The sequence below is a fragment of the Lissotriton helveticus genome, chromosome 10 (assembly GCF_964261635.1).
Source record: "Lissotriton helveticus chromosome 10, aLisHel1.1, whole genome shotgun sequence".
Classification (NCBI taxonomy): Eukaryota; Metazoa; Chordata; class Amphibia; order Caudata; family Salamandridae; genus Lissotriton; species Lissotriton helveticus.
In genome coordinates, this window is record NC_136071.1 from 76,891,939 (window position 1) to 76,908,361 (window position 16,423).

Genomic DNA, 16,423 nt, shown 5'->3' on the forward strand with positions numbered 1-16,423 from the left:
GCTCCGTTGTGTTAAACATTATTGTTGGAGGCCGCTAGCTCTTGGTACCCCGTGCCTCTAGTTCCTTCGTTCTAGACACGTTCTGGGATTCTGTGGTTACACATGTTCAAAAAGACTCACATCACGCTAGCGCCTGGATACCCCTCGGCTGATTAGTTCACTATACAGAACTCTGATTGATCCATGTACATAGTGAGCCTGAATTCATCAACATCATCACTTCATGAACATTTAGGGTAGCTGTAGTCAAAGGTTTGGTGGAAGACCTCCTCACCAGACACCATCAACATGTGTTCCCTTCAATGCCCATCTTCAGCATCCACTGATGCATAGTGGATGATTTCTCAAAATGGTGTCCTTTAGAATGTGGCAAAATACCAGTCCTGGGCAGAACTTCCACCTGCAGAATCAAGTGGCGTTACATAAAAACTCCGCAAGATTCAGCAGAGTTGCGCCAATGGCCAGAAAATGGATGTTGCACAGCTCGCGCTCCAATTTTAGTGCCAGTAGCACTAAAAATCAGCGGGAATGTCATCACGCTATTTTTCAGGTAATTGTGCTGATACTTGAGTATAAAATCTACTCGGAACACAGCCCTCTCACTGTGACCGCTTGTGACCACAAGCATTCGAAAAATCTCACCGGAAGTCTTCTTGGCAACAGGAAAACGCTCTAGGGGATGCCAAATCTCACGCTCACTAGTTTGCATTCTAAAGCTTCGCACTGTTTCTGTTGCCATTGCATGACCCAAATGCAAACTAAATTCTGCCACGCGGCGATTGGTGGACTTTGGCGGGAACTTCGAATCACAAGAGTAACATGAAGTCCTTAAATTCTGTAATTCCACTTGTGTGGGATAAAAGTTCTGCCCAGCCCTGCAAAATACCCTTTCTATTCACACTTTCAGCAGTCTTAATTGAATGCAGATATTGCTGGGCATTAGGTGCTTCACACACGCAGTAGTGGTAACATTGGTATGCAGAACATCATTTTACACTTGCTACAATTCTTTTCAAAACACACATTGTCCCAACCGATTTCCCCAAAGTCTGCCCAACTCCCTAATGATTTGCCCTCTCTTTTTGTTTATTCGAATTATTACCCACCCAATTTACATAGTACATATTACTCATATCTTTCGCATATCCCACAAACAGTTATTTAAAACGTAAACTCCTTGTGCAATATCAACACCAACTTATACAACAATATAGAGTTCTCAAAGACCATCATTTTTCTTGGCTCTGTACACTGAAAGTATTCCACCTTGATTGATCTTGATAGACCTGTCAGCCTTAGGGTGATCTTTCCCTAAACATTTTACCTTCTCCGCTCCAGTTTTGCTGAATTCGTTTTTGTAGGCCTTAGGGCTCAGTGCACTTCACCACGGCTACCCATGATAACATTGGCTTACATCTGATTGGCATATTTAATTTCCTTACAAGTCCCTAGTAAAGAGGTATACCATATATATACCCAGGTCCTGTAACTTAAATGCCATCAATGAGCCTGCAACACTTATTGTGTCACCCAGTTAAGTAGTGCTTCAAACATGTCTCATTGCAGTCTGTGTGCAGTTTTAAACTGTTGAGTTTTTTTTTTTTTTGCATTTCAAACAAGACATAAACAACAGTAATGAGTACATCAGACCATTGCTCAACAACATCCATCTCTCAGTAGGTATACAGCATTGTAGACTTCCGTAATAATAAATACGGTGCATAGACATAATATCGACTCCACAATATCGAATGGACAAAATATCGAGTAAAAAATATCGAATATAATAAAATATCGAGAACAAAAATATCGTTGTTAAAAATATCGATTACAATAATGATAATAAAATATCGAGTCCAAAAATATCGACTCAAAAATATCGACATGACAAAATATCGATTAATAGTCAAAGTAAAAAATATCGATATTATGTTGAAAAAAGGTAAAAAATATAAATAAAGTGTAATAGTAATATAAATTGTAGTTAATGTTTAGGAGCGGGATGTTGGGTTAATAGGGGATAAGGGTGGGGAGTAATTTAAAATAATTAATTAATTAATATATGTTTGTAAATATTTTTATATTTTAATTAATTGGGAAATAATTAATATTAATTAGTTAATGAATTTATATAAATTTCTATAAAATTTTTATTAGTAATTAATTGGTAATTAAATAATATTAATTAGTTCATTGGAAAATAAATCATATTAATTATTTAATTAATTAATATAATTGGTAATAAAATTTTATGTAGTAATTAATTGGTAATTAATTATTATTAATTAGTTAATTGGAAATTAAATAATATTATTTATTGAATTAATTAATATAATTAGTAATAAAATTTTATGTTGTAATTAATTGGTAATTAATTATTATTAATTAGTTAATTGGAAAATAAATAATATAAATTAGTTAATTAATTAATATAATTTGGTATACATTTTGTATTAGTAATTAATTGGTAAATAATTAATATTAATTAGTTAATTACATTATTTAGAGTAATTGTTATATATATGATATTTTTTTATAGTTCATTAAATAATTGGTGAACAATTTATTAATAATTACATGAAAATAATTACAGCTAATGTGCTAAAAAAAATTCATATTTGTTATTGGTATAAATTGTAGTTAATGTTTAGGAGCGGGATGTTGGGTTAATAGGGGATAAGGGTGGGGAGTAATTAAAAAGAAATAATTCATTATGATATGTTTGTGAGGAATTTAAATTATCATTTAATTGGTAAAGATTAAATATTAATTTGTTAATTAATTCATATAATTTGGTACATATTTATCATTAGTAAATAAATAGTAATTAATTAATATTAATTACTTGATTTAATTATTAATAAATACTTTTTTCCCTATATATTGTTAATATTAAATATTTGTTTGGGAATAAATATTATAAATAATTATATTTAATTAATTACAGCTATTTTGCTAATATATTAACTTATTAATTATAGTTAATTAATCATTAATAGTTAATTAAATAATATTAATTAAATTTGGGTACAGGAGGAATTTTAGTGTTCAGGGTCAGTTTTCTCTCTTTAGGTAAAGGGGTATTTTTATGTTTCAAGGTCAGTTTTCAGTTTTAGGGTAAAGGGGTATTTTTAGAATTCAGGGTCAGTTTTCAGTTTGTGGGTAAAGGGGTATATTTAAGGTTCAGGGTCAGTTTTCAGTTTTTGGGTAAAGGGGTATATTTAGGGTTCAGGGTCAGTTTTTAGTTTGTGGGTAAAGGGGTATATTTAAGGTTCAGGGTCACTTTTCAGTTTTTGGGGAAAGGGGTATAATTAATGTTCAGGGTCAGTTTTCAGTTTTTGGGTAAAGGGGTATTTTTAGGGTTCAGGGTCAGTTTTCTGTTTGTGGGTAAAGGGGTATATTTAAGGTTCAGGGTCAGTTTTCAGTTTTTGGGTAAAGGGGTTTATTTAAGGTTCAGGGTCAGTTTTCAGTTTTTGGGTAAAGGGGTATTTTTAGGGTTCAGGGTCAGTTTTCAGTTTGTGGGTAAAGGGGTATATTTAAGGTTCAGGGTCAGTTTTCAGTTTTTGGGTAAAGGAGTTTATTTAAGCTTCAGGGTCAGTTTTAAGTTTGTGGGTAAAGGGGTATATTTTTAGGTTCAGGGTCAGTTTTAAGTTTTTGGGTAAAGGGGTATATTTAATGGGTAAGGGTCAGTTTTCAGTTTTTGGGTAAAGGGGTATATTTTTGGGTTCAGGGTCACTTTTCAGTTTTTGGTGAAAGGGGTATAATTAATGTTCAGGGTCAGTTTTCAGTTTTTGGGTAAAGGGGTATATTTTTAGGTTCAGGGTCAGTTTTAGGTTTTTGGGTAAAGGGGTATATTTAATGGGTAAGGGTCAGTTTTCAGTTTTTGGGTCAAGGGGTATATTTTTGGGTTCAGGGTCAGTTTTCAGTTCTTGGGTAAAGGGGTATTTTTTGGGTTCAGGGTCAGTTTTTAGTTTTTGGGTAAAGGGGAATTTTTAGGGTTCAGGGTCAGTTTGGGGTTTTTGGATAAAGGGGTATTTTTTAGGGTTCAGGGTCAGTTTTGAATTTTGGGGTAAAGGAGATTTTTTTGGGTTCAGGGTCAGTTTTCAGTTTTTGGGTAAAGGGGTATTTTTTAGGGCTCAGGGTCAGTTTTCAGTTTTTGGGTAAAGGAGAATTTTTTGGGTTCAGGGTCAGTTTTCAGTTTTTGGGTAAAGGGGTATTTTTAGGGTTCAGGGTCAGTTTCCAGTTCTTGGGTAAAGGAGTATATTTTTGAGTTCATGGACACTTTTCAGTTTTAGGGTAAAGGGGTATTTTTAGGGTTCAGGGTCTGTTTTGTGTATATAAAGTGTGAGAATTTTTTTTATAAATATTACAAATAATTGAAAGATTTTTGTGAAAAAATGTTGCTCTTTTTTATGCTAATAATTTTTTTAAATACTCCGCAAAAAATATACTACTAATATATGTTAATAATATTTATAAAATATATATAAATATTTGACACATTTTACACTATAACATTATACTAAAGTAGCTATTCTAATTTATACATGGTCAGTCTTCAGCACCTTTCCAGATATTACTTTCACTTGAGTAGGAATAGTAAATAATAATTGGTCAGTGTCCAGCAACTTCTCTGATAATACTTTGACTGGAGTAGGAATAGCAATTATTAATTGGTCAGTGTCCAGCACATTTGCATATAATTTTACATTAGTGTGTTATTATATTACAAGACAATGCAAAATGGATGTTTTCAAAAAACTTTATCACAATTTTCCAATTTTTTCATGTGTAATACAATACAATCACTATCAAATATAACATAAACATTTTTGGAAATGTTGTATTTGCAGAATAACACATTATCATTTATGTACATGTTTTAATTTGTCACACAAAATTTTTTCACAACATTTTTTATGTCAAAACAAAATATTATTATCAATCACTTTCTGTAACAAGTATTTATATTGAAATAAATAAAATTCAAGTTATTTTTCTGTTTCTTCCATTTATATTTAATAATGTTAATATTATATATTAATATTATTAAATATTTAATTTTAATATATAAATTTTTATAAAGTAACATGACAATTATTATATTTGCTCAAGATATGGAAATACTAATTAAGATTTTTTTTTCCACATATTTCTGACAATGTTGTTTTTAAATTATACATATAAATATATTATGTTGTTAACTTTATAACTGTAAAGGGGAATAATATGTTTAATAATAATATCTGGTATTGGTAAAAGATTATTTATGCTATTATATACTTTTATAATACTTAGACATTATTATAAAAAAAAATATTAATAAAAATAATAACAAATATATTTATTATTATTATTATTAATTAATAAACTTAAACATTTATCTTTTCTTTTCAGAAATACATACATTCAGAGAAAGAAAAATACATTATTTAAGGGCATTAGTTATATAGTAAATGGTTATAATTTTTATATTAATAATAATAAATAAGTTATATTATTTATTATTATTAATTATTTACAAAACAATTAATAATGTTTAGTTATAAACAAACACAAACTTATTCCTATAAATGTACACAAAAATAAATTTTTTACATATATCATTTCAAGTGTTACATAATTATTTAATATTATTAATATATATTAATTAATATATATTAATTAATATTAAAGAAATTAAATTTTTTTTAACAGTTTAAATTATAATGAGTCTACTTTATTAATTTGTTACAATAACAATGTGTATGTATTATATTTTTATACTATAACATTGTATTTTCTATGATACCTTTTCAAAATTGGTTTAAGGGGACTACTTTTTTACCGCGTAAGGTTATTGCGCTTCATTCAAGACTGGAGAAGCTTGCGGTTGGGAGCTGCTTCGTGTGGAGAGAGGTAAGGTAAATTTTATATACCATTTATGACTGAGTGGTAATGTTTGAGGGTATATTCGAACTGTGTAGTGTTTTTGTGTGTATGTATGATTTGTTAATGTAGCGTTTAGGTGTAATGTCGTCGTTATAGATGCGTCGTGTATGTTTTAGTTCTAGTGTTATTTGAATTTTTAGGAAATGTCTTCTTACATGGTTAATGTAAATTGTGAGTGTATTTACAAATTTTATGGGCTATTTGTGGGTGGGTTTCGTTATGTATGTTTTTTTACAGGTTCCGGTTCCTCGCATGAAAACTACATGGAAGGAAGCGTGTTTTTTTTCGGAGATACTAATGTATGACTTATTATGGTTATATTTTTACGTGTATCTCCTATTTTTCGTGTTTGCCAGGAGCGGATTTTAATAATTGTAACCTTTTTTCGGGATTTTTGAGGGTTTTGTATTGGATTGATACATTGGTATACGTCACCGTTTTTTTAAAAGTTGTGTGTATATCACTTTAAATACTAAAGTGTCCACACTACTGTTTTTGGGATTTCCTGGAGCGTTTATTTTATTTTTTCATAATTTTCGGGTTTGTGATGGTTTCCCATATTGGATTTTTCGTACTTTGTAATGGATTGTATGGATTGTATTTTGCTTCATTACGTCTCTTTCATCTACAGAAATTGTAATTATTTTTATATTTCTATTTATTGGGTGGGAAATGTCGATCTTTATGTAATGTGTATGTGTGATGTAATTATAAATATTGCATATTTGTTCAGAAATAATGTGCAAAATTTTGATAAGTTTGTAAAACAAATATGTCTTATTTATAATTGTTTAGAAATGTTTATGATTGTTATATGTATCATTATTGTAAGAAGATATTAGTATATTTAGTCGACATTTTTATAGTAGAGTTTTAGCTATTATTGCCAGATATTCTAATCCTCTAGTTGTAGGGTATAGTGTGACTTGACTTTGCAGTAGTCGGAACATTTGTTTAGTTGGTTTACTTAGTTTTGGACCAATTTGGGTCACAGATTGTTCCATTCTTAGTTCTTGATAGCTTTGTTCTTTTATCAAAGCTTCTAGTAGGTTATGGAATGTGGGTCTTGTTCTGCTTGTGGTAGCTTGGAAAGCATTATGCCACCCTTCTACACTGTTGTTGGTTTTAGACTCTTGGTTTAAAGTACTAAAATAGACATTCCACCAAGGGATTTGGAATTTGGGTTGGCGTCGATGTCCAGATCTGTGCAACCTTCCCACCCAAGTATCTTCGAAATAATCCAGTAATGGGGTTTGTTTATCTTCATTCCTCTTGTAATATGTGCTGTCAATTAATAAATTATAGTGTTCCGCTACATCGGTAACAGGAACGTAGGCCAGTGCTATCAATTTTTTAATTTGATAGGCAAAGGTGCTATCTGTTGAGTACAAAATAGTTGATTTTTGGAGATGTCTCCATATGCTCTGATTGAAATGATAGTAGCAACCCTGGATTGCTGTGTGGGGAAATAATTTCAAAATGCTATTAATCATAGCTAATTCGAAATCAATAATTATTTTTTCTGGAAAATAATTATTGATTTCATTTTTGAGAACATTTAATATTTCTGTGTAAGTGTTTTGCTGTTTGTTTGGTAGCAAACAGTAAATGAAAGGGATGTTATAGTTATGGTATAACCCGTGGATGGAATATAGTTGATAAAAAGGTTTTGGGCATGGTTTAAATGTTCCATCCATCATCCATTGGGGACACTGTTGGATTTTTCTTAAATTACTTGCAGTTGCAAACATTATGATTCTGTTTGTACTGCTTTCATTGTCAAAAAGGATAAATTTGTCTTTATTGTGTGCGATGGACATTTCTGGTGAAATAATAATTTCCTCAAAAGTAGTAGGGTTGGGTGGGGTTGTGGAAGTGCGTCTTTAGGGAGTCAATAGAGGGTAGTTGACCTGAAGCATGGGCTGGGACTTTTAACAGTTCCTCTTTAAGGATTTGTGTTGATGGTCTATCACTTTGTGTGCTAGCAGTCTTTATACTTTCTAAAGCATCTCTTATTTCAATTTCTGTGACATTGGGGGGATGATTGTGATCCCTGATAAATAGCACATTAGTTTCCTCTGTAGTAGCCCTTCCATAACATTTGTTTGAGTAATATTTTGTACATTTCCTTATAATATAAGCACAAAGAAACAGCCCATATTTTGACAAAGTTTAAGCCACGCCATTCCTTAATCAGATATAGTGACAAAAAGTATGCGAATGTCTTGGCCCGCTCATATTCCCTGTAACCTCGCAGGTGCAAAGAGTTTTACCCCTCTTGACAAACTGCCCATCTCGGCTCTCCCGTTCTGGTGGTTGTCTCAGAGAGTGATGCTGTAATTATTATCCTTTCTGTTTACAGTCAATAGAGGTTCTTCATCGTTTTTAGGAAGCCTATGAAGATGGCCCTGGCAGAGGTGGAACAGTGATTGGAGGAATAATATTAGGGCTGCGCAAAAATGCACCGCCTGATGCCTCGCTCCTGTGGTTTTAAAAAAAAGATTTTAAATGCTTACAATTTGGCTGTAAAACTCTTATTGCAGAACAGGGCAAGGAGTACCAGACGCGTACAGGGGGGTATAGTTACAAGCCCTCACAGCCACCGGAGCGACACTTTGTTTGTCGCTCTGGTGGCGCAGCTCCATTTTCCATATTTACAAGGTGGTGCTAAGTCACTTTGCTTGACTTAACACTACCTTGTAAATATGCTCCTTTCCGCCGCAGTCTACGGCAAAGGGGCGTGCAATGGGGTTGCTGTGGGCATTCCACTGCAACACCCATTGCTTTTTGACGCTGCCCCAAATTTACAAGGCCGAGGCAGCTTCAAAAAAGAATGCCTTGGAATACCAGGTGCTAGCATGGCTCAATGGGGAGAACTATTAATTTCTCCTTGCTTTTTTCTCTTTCCATGTGTGATGCATTTTGCTGCAACAGAAGGAGCAAATCACCATCATTGATTGTTTATGTGCAGGAAGGTGTTCCTTCCTGCACATAAATAATCGTCTCTGTAGCGCAGGAGCTCTTGTAACATGGAGATCAGGGGCCTGCACTGGTGCTAGGCAGCTGTTTTGCCACCAGCGCTACGGGAAACACATGGGTGCACCGTATTCTTGTGAATATGGCGCATCCCTTCGTTTTGAAAAAGTTAGGTCGTGGCAATGCCAAATTTGGCGCAGCTCCACGCTCTGACATTTTATTGTAAATATGCTCCAGACTATTTCTGAGTTCCTTCTCTGTTGCCTGATCCCAAGAGGTCCTTCCAGGCACTTCCTGGATATGGGAAAGTAAGTGATGTGGCTGGTGGCAGCTATTGTGGTTACTGCAGTGAGTGGCAGAGAAGAAGCACAATGCCAGCCACTCAGCCTTGTTATCTTCTTTCACCGACCCCTTAAGCTTGTGGGATTGGAGAACAGTGATGAATTGTGGTGCCGCAGAACAATTCCCTACAACCTGTTACCCCATAATTGTTACACCAAGCACAAGGATGCAGAGAGATGTGAATGTTAACTGCACCATGTGAGGCAAATTCAAGATATTGCATACTTCTAGACAAAGTACAAATCTTCCAGAATTTACCAGAAAATGTTTTGATTACTATAACTTCACAAGCAACGGTGGATTGAAGGATGGCAGAGGTACACGCAGCTGTACTTTTGCCTGCTTGGTCGAGCTCAAGGCTTAACACCCCCAGATGATCTGGAGCCAGAAGAAATCAGCAATCACAACTCAAGCCAGACAAGAAATAAAACAAACTATTGTACAGGCAAATAATTTTTATAGAAACATATTGTAAAATATATTAACTAGATACCATTACATGGTCAAGATGAGTGAATCTTCCTGAATGTGCTCTTTTGGGATTTTAAAAATAAATCTATCAACCATATGACTAAATAGATGTGAAGGTGAAAATAGCAATTCTCTTTACAAAAATAGTTGGTAAAATAAAGTGTTCATTGGATGACATCAGAGTGTCGGTGGCTGGCCCCTTGGCATGGCAGCAGAGCTGCAGAGAGGTCAGACATCAGGCTCAGGGTGTCTTTTCTGCAGGGTCTGGCAGTGAAGAACATGAATGCAAAGAAGAAAATGAATCACTTTAAAGACCTCGCCTTGGCTTTAGTGGTGCCAATGCAGGACACTGGTGCTCATTGTCAACAATAAATGGGGGCATATTATAGCAGTGCACAGGCAGGCAACACCTAGGCGGCACCAAATGGCCCCCCTCCACTTATTGAATATGGCACTGAGTGTGGGCTCTTCGGAGCCTGTAATTGAACAATGTGGCCCTGGCTATTTTTGTTGACTTTTTTTGTTTTTGGCCCCGGGGTTGGGGGAGGAGGACTTCTGCGTCCCCCTATGGAGTCTTAGGGGCCGGGTATCCCTACCTGGCCGTCATATTAGTTTTCATATTTTTTACTTTACGACAGGGGACTAGGTCCCTGAGTCCTGTCTGCCTGCAAAATTTGTCTCATGTTGCAGCCAATGAGAGGTCTCATTCAAGCGGGAGTCTGATTTCTACAGGAGCGAGATGGCTCAAGGGAAATAAAAATCCCTGAGACAATAAGAACGCTACATTTTTTAACTGGCGTTCCTGCAAGAGTCTCTCTCGCCTCTCGCAGACCCAACTTTCCAGATATACAATTATTTTTAACCTTAATTTCTCGAAAACTAATGAACAGATTTAAACAAAATCACAAAAAGCACATTCTGGGGACCAACATCTAGCTTCCTGCCAAATTTGGTGTCATTCTGTTCAACATGTTTTAATTTAGCCCTGCCTAAAAAAGTCTATGGAAAAATGGAAAATGCATGGGGATTTTGCGTGCTGGGACCACCCTTTTTTTTCTCAGCTCTGACTTGACAGATAACCCCAAAACTTTCCATGCACAAACTAGTCAAAAAGTAGTACCTTTTTGGAAAGTTTTGTGGTAATTTGTCAAATGGGGCCAAAATTATTAACAACACAATAATGATTTTCCTATGGAACAGCTGACCTAACTATACCTACCCAGTGGTAACTTCCACTGGGTAATATATATGGCGTGTATGCCGAAACGCGTCATGTGTCTGTGAAATAAAACAGAAGATTTCAAACTTACCACGCAAGTGCGACCATTTCTTCAATTGTTTGGGGAAATCTTTGGAGCCGATATATATATATACTAGCAGCCCGTCCCGACGTTATCCGGGTATGAATTGCTGCCAGCCAGTAGTATATTGTTTTGTAGGATTTCGTTTTGATAGCATTTCTTATCTGTGACAGGCCTGGGAAATGCTCCGATTCACGGAGCACTGCTGATGCACTAAGAGTGCGCGTTCAGGGGGAGGAGCTTCGCGCGATTCTAAGATGGACGCGTGAGCTAAGGGCTCCCGATACCCCTTCCGCCTCCCGCGACTATCCTGTGCAAGATCCTGATTTTGACGATGGGTGCTCTTTATTGATGCCCTGCTGATGCCAGCGTTCTTTTCAGAAATCGATTTGGCCGTCGGATACTGGACCTGCTGCGCTTTGAACTTTGAGGCCTATATCGTATGCCAGCCGGGGGCTTGAGTCCCCGAGGTACCCAGGTGGCAATCGAACAACAACGGCGGATAAGCCACGCCCGCTGCCCCTGGTGTACTTTCGGTTTCGTTTCTTCTCTTTGTTGTGAACGCTCACTTCCAGATCCGAGTTCCGATTCTGCTATCGCTGCCAGCCCTTTTCCACTCGCAGTTCAGAGCCTGCCACGACGGAGTTCGCTTTGCCTTGATTCTACAATTCCCGTTGGAGCTCCTTCCACGACATGACGGGCAGAACAGTCGTTGAGAGGCGCGGCACTAGAGGCTCATCCCGAGGGGGGGTCACCCAATCTCAGACCATTGATCGATTTACTCGACCAAGGGGCTCCCCGGGCGGATTGAGTGGTGCCCTGGAAGAAGCTGGGGATGGTGCTCCTGATGACGAGGAGCCAACGTTGAAGGACGTTATGGGCGCTATTGCGAGTGTCCAATCCGCCATGGGTCAGCAATATGAAACTCTAGCGGCTAAGATTGATACAGTGGCGATTGATGTCACCCTCATCAGAGCGGACCTTGGGAAAACGAATGAGCGTGTCAAATCTCTCGATCTCAAGACTGCTAGTTTGACCACGGATGTCTCGGACCTTCAGACCACGGTCCGCCATCTTAGGACTACTTGTGACCTGTTTGCCAATCGGTTGGAAGATTTCGAGGGCCGGGCCAGGCGCAATAACGTCCGCATTGTGGGCGTCCCGGAGACTTCTGCCGACATGCCTGTTGATATCCTGGTGGAGGACCTCGTGTTGAAGCATCTGGTGCCGAAAGGCCTCAGTAAATTCTTCGCTGTGGAGCGCGCCCACCGTGTTCCGGGTGGCAAGCCAAAGTCGGGAGCTGCTCCGCGGCCTATAATTGCTAGACTTTTCAACTTCCGTGATAGGGACGCTATCCTGCAAGCTTCGCGCACCAATGGGCCCACTAAATTTGAGAACGTTTCAATTAGTTTTTACCCTGACTTTACTCAGGCAGTTCAGAAGCAGAGGATGGGCTTTACGGGTGTGAAAAGACGACTCAGGGACCTGGGACTGAAATATGCTATGCTCTTCCCGGCCCGCCTGAGAATCGAACATGCTGATCGTGCATTCTTCTTTGACCGCCCTGAGGTGGTTAGTGAATGGTTGGACACTTTGTCGACGCATCATGAGGGCCCGGAGGACTCGAGAGGCGCTGAGGGAGGCGTGGAGGGCCAGGAGCAGTGAGTCTACATCGGCGAGCCATCATCCGCTGCAGTGGCTTAGAGACTTTGTTTCAAGCATTGTGTGAATGCCCGGGGGTGGGGGGGGTTCGGGGATCTTCCTCCTCTGGGGACTTTTTCTCTCTTTCTGTAGGTTAGTTCACTGGGGCGACAGGCACACTGCAAGTTGGGGTGGCTATTAGGTCTACCGCAGGGGTGCAGGGAGGGGGGTTTGAATTTGATGGGTTCCTTGGGGTGGTGGTGGGGTTCTTTTCTCTTTGTTGGTTTCGAGGCTGTGCTTTGCTTTACAATTGCTTTCTTGTGTCTGTTTCGGGATGGGAGGGGCGGTCGGTCTTCTTCCGGGATGGGGGGTAGGGGACTCAGGGTGTTGAGCTGGAATGTTAACGGTCTTGGGGACAGGATAAAACGTGGGATTGTGCTACAATATTTGAAGAGACACGCCCCGGATATGGTCTTGCTTCAGGAGACCCATTTGGTGGGTAATACATGTCATGCATTGGACAGAAGAGGCTATCGTTTGGTGGCACATTCCGGCTTTACTTCGGGATCGAGAGGGGTTGGTATCCTGGTCAGGAATTCCCTTCCCCTGGAGATAGATAGCACGGTATTGGATGACAGGGGCCGCTATGCTGGCATTACGGGGAGATGGGAGGGGAAATTGATTTCCATACTGTCTATTTATGTCCCGCCTGGGCTGCAATCTACCACATTCACCGACCTGGGTGAGGTTGTCCTTGGTTTGCCCGATGGCTTACTGGTGTTGGGTGGGGACTTTAACTCTGTGGCAAATGGAGAGAGTGATCGTAGCCCCCCCAGGCTCCTCCCTGCCTCGCAGTTGTGGTTGGGGAAATTCTTCGATGCCTTTGGTTTGGCCGACTGCTGGAGGCAGCTGCACCCTGGCCGGCTTCAGTACACTTTCCACTCGGGGGCACATGGCAGTCTCTCGAGAATTGACTATTTCCTCGTGCCGGTGGTGCAGTTGCTCTCTGTGCGTGAAATTAAACACTTGGCTAGAGGGATCTCAGACCACTCCCCGATATGGCTCCACTTGGATATCTGTTTGGGGAATGGGGGCCGAATTGCCCCGATAAATCCATGGCATTTTCAGGACCCTAAGATCAGAGCAGAGGTGGTCAAATGCATGAATTTTTATTTTGCTGAAAATGAGGGATCGGTGTCTTCCCCAGTCTCCTTATGGGAGGCCTATAAAACTGTTATCCGTGGTCAGACTTTATCCCTAATTGCTGACAAGAAGCGACGCACACAAGAAGAGGTGGTGAGATTGGAGTCTGAGATTACTGTGTTGGAGGAGCGGTTGGAGGCTGAGGTTACGCCTGAGACGCTGCATGTTTTGGCTCTTAAGCAATCTGATTACAGAGCCTTGGTTACTACCTCGGCTGAGGCACTGCATCGTATGCAACAGGGGCGTCTGTACGACGTGGGTGACAAAGCGGGGAAGTTGATCGCATGGCTGGATAAGCGAGACAGACTGAATCGTGTGGTGCCTGTGGTTGAGAGAGTTGATGGAGTGCGAGTCGTGGACCCGGTTGATATAGTTGAGGTGTTTGCCCAGCACTTTCGGGTTGTGTATGCGCCGGTTTCGGGCTTGCCGGAGGAGGACTCGCGCTTGCTCCTTCGTGATCTTAAGCTGCCCAGTATCGCGGAATCGGACGGGGTTTTAATGGAGTCTGATTTCTCCATCGATGAGGTCGCCCTCGCTATTCGCTCTCTTCGTTCAGGAAAGGCTTCGGGCCCTAACGGCATACCGGTCGAGCTGTATAAACTATGCCCGGATAAAATGGCGCCGTATCTGCTGCGTATGTTTGCTGCGTCGCGTGACCTCGGCTGTCTTCCTAGAGACCAGAGGCTGGCCTCTATTGTGGTCATTCATAAAGACGGCAAACCCCGTGAGTGCTGTTCCTCTTATCGCCCGATTTCGCTTTTGAACGCGGAACCCAAGATATTGGCGAAACTGCTGGCAAACCGACTAGCCACGGTGATTAGCGGACTGGTTCACCCTGATCAGTCCGGTTTTATCCCCCAGCGTAATACTGCACTCAATCTTCGTCGACTGCATGGCGTCATAGCGAGGGCGGGATCTCTTGGTGAGCCGGCCATCTTGGTTTCTCTTGATGCTTCGATGGCTTTTGATACGGTTGAGTGGCCATATTTGTGGGCTACTCTCGCCAAGTTTGGTTTTGGCCCGAAATTTATTGCATGGGTTAAACTCCTGTATGAGCAACCGTTGGCACAGGTGGTGGTAAATGGTAGAGCTTCAAGGCCCTTCACTCTTGGGCGAGGCACGCGGCAGGGATGTCCTTTGTCACCGCTGTTGTTCGCCCTCGCGCTCGAGCCGCTGGCCGCCTGGCTCCGGTGGGAACCCTCCTTGAAGGGTATTCGGTGGTCCCCTGATTTTAAAGACCGTGTTTCATTATATGCCGACGACATTTTGTTGTATTTGACGTCCCCCCGTAAGTCATTGGGAGTCCTCTTTGATGTCCTGCATTCCTTTGGACGTAACTCCGGGTTGGTTATCAATTGGCCCAAATCCTGTATTTTCCCGCTTACCGGTGACCCTCTCTCTTTGCCCCGAGTGTGCCCGATCCCGGTCCGCACCGAGGGTTTTAAGTATTTGGGTATTTATATTTCACTTGACCCTGTGTTGCGCTATGATCGGAATCTGTTGCCTCCACTCGCCCGACTTCGGTCGGACGTCGCGGCTTGGTGTAATCTGCCCTTATCCCCCCTGGGATGGGCGGCCCTGTTTAAAATGATGTCTCTTCCCCGGTTCTTATATGCTGTGCAAAATACACTTGATCTAGTGCCGGCTAGCTATTTCCGCGAAATTGAGGGCATCCAAAGGAAGTTGGTATGGGCTGGCCGGCCTCGTATTGCGTTGGCTAAGCTCACGTTACCCTGGTACGATGGGGGCATTGCGTTACCTGATATACGACGGTATTATTGGGCATCTCAACTGAGTGCTGTGAATCATGCTATGTATGGTCCAGTTCCGAACCCTGCTTACGAAATGGACCGGTGGCTCTTGCCTGGGGGAAATTATTACAGGGCGTTCTATTCTCGGGGTGCTAGGAAGAACTTGACGGGACCCACTGGAGTGGCGGTGCGGGTATGGGGCAGCACGACCGCGGCTACCGGATGGACAGATAGGCTGACCAGAGCGACCCCTCTGTTTGCCGCGGAGAGGCTGGGTGAGTTGTGGACCTCGAAGGGGTTTGATAGATGGGACCTCATCGGGATCAGTAAGTTGGATGACGTCTGGGTTAAGGACAGGGTTAAGTCCTTTGCTGAATTGCAACAGGAATATGGTTTGACTGATTCGGAGTTTTTCCGGTACCTTCAGGTTCGTCATGCCATTGGGTCGGTTTTTCCGGCTGGGTCTGCCATCCCGGAGAGCTCCCCCTTGGAAGACAGGGTGCTGGACGGACATGTGCCGGACAGCACTATCTCTCTTATATATAAGAAGCTTATTAATACTCGGTCGGATTTGCTTCTTCATCTGCGTACTTCCTGGACTGATGACGGACTGGAGCTGAATGATGAGGATTGGCAGGCCGCGATATCCTCTCCTAAGGAGGTTGCGATTCCGGCGCGTCTGCGACTCGTTCAGCTGAAAATTCTACACCGGGTCTATGTCACGGGTCCCAGACTGATGCATATGGGTTTTTCAGAGGATGGATTGTGTCGGCGGGGCTGTGGTATGCTTGCTACCTTCCTCCATAT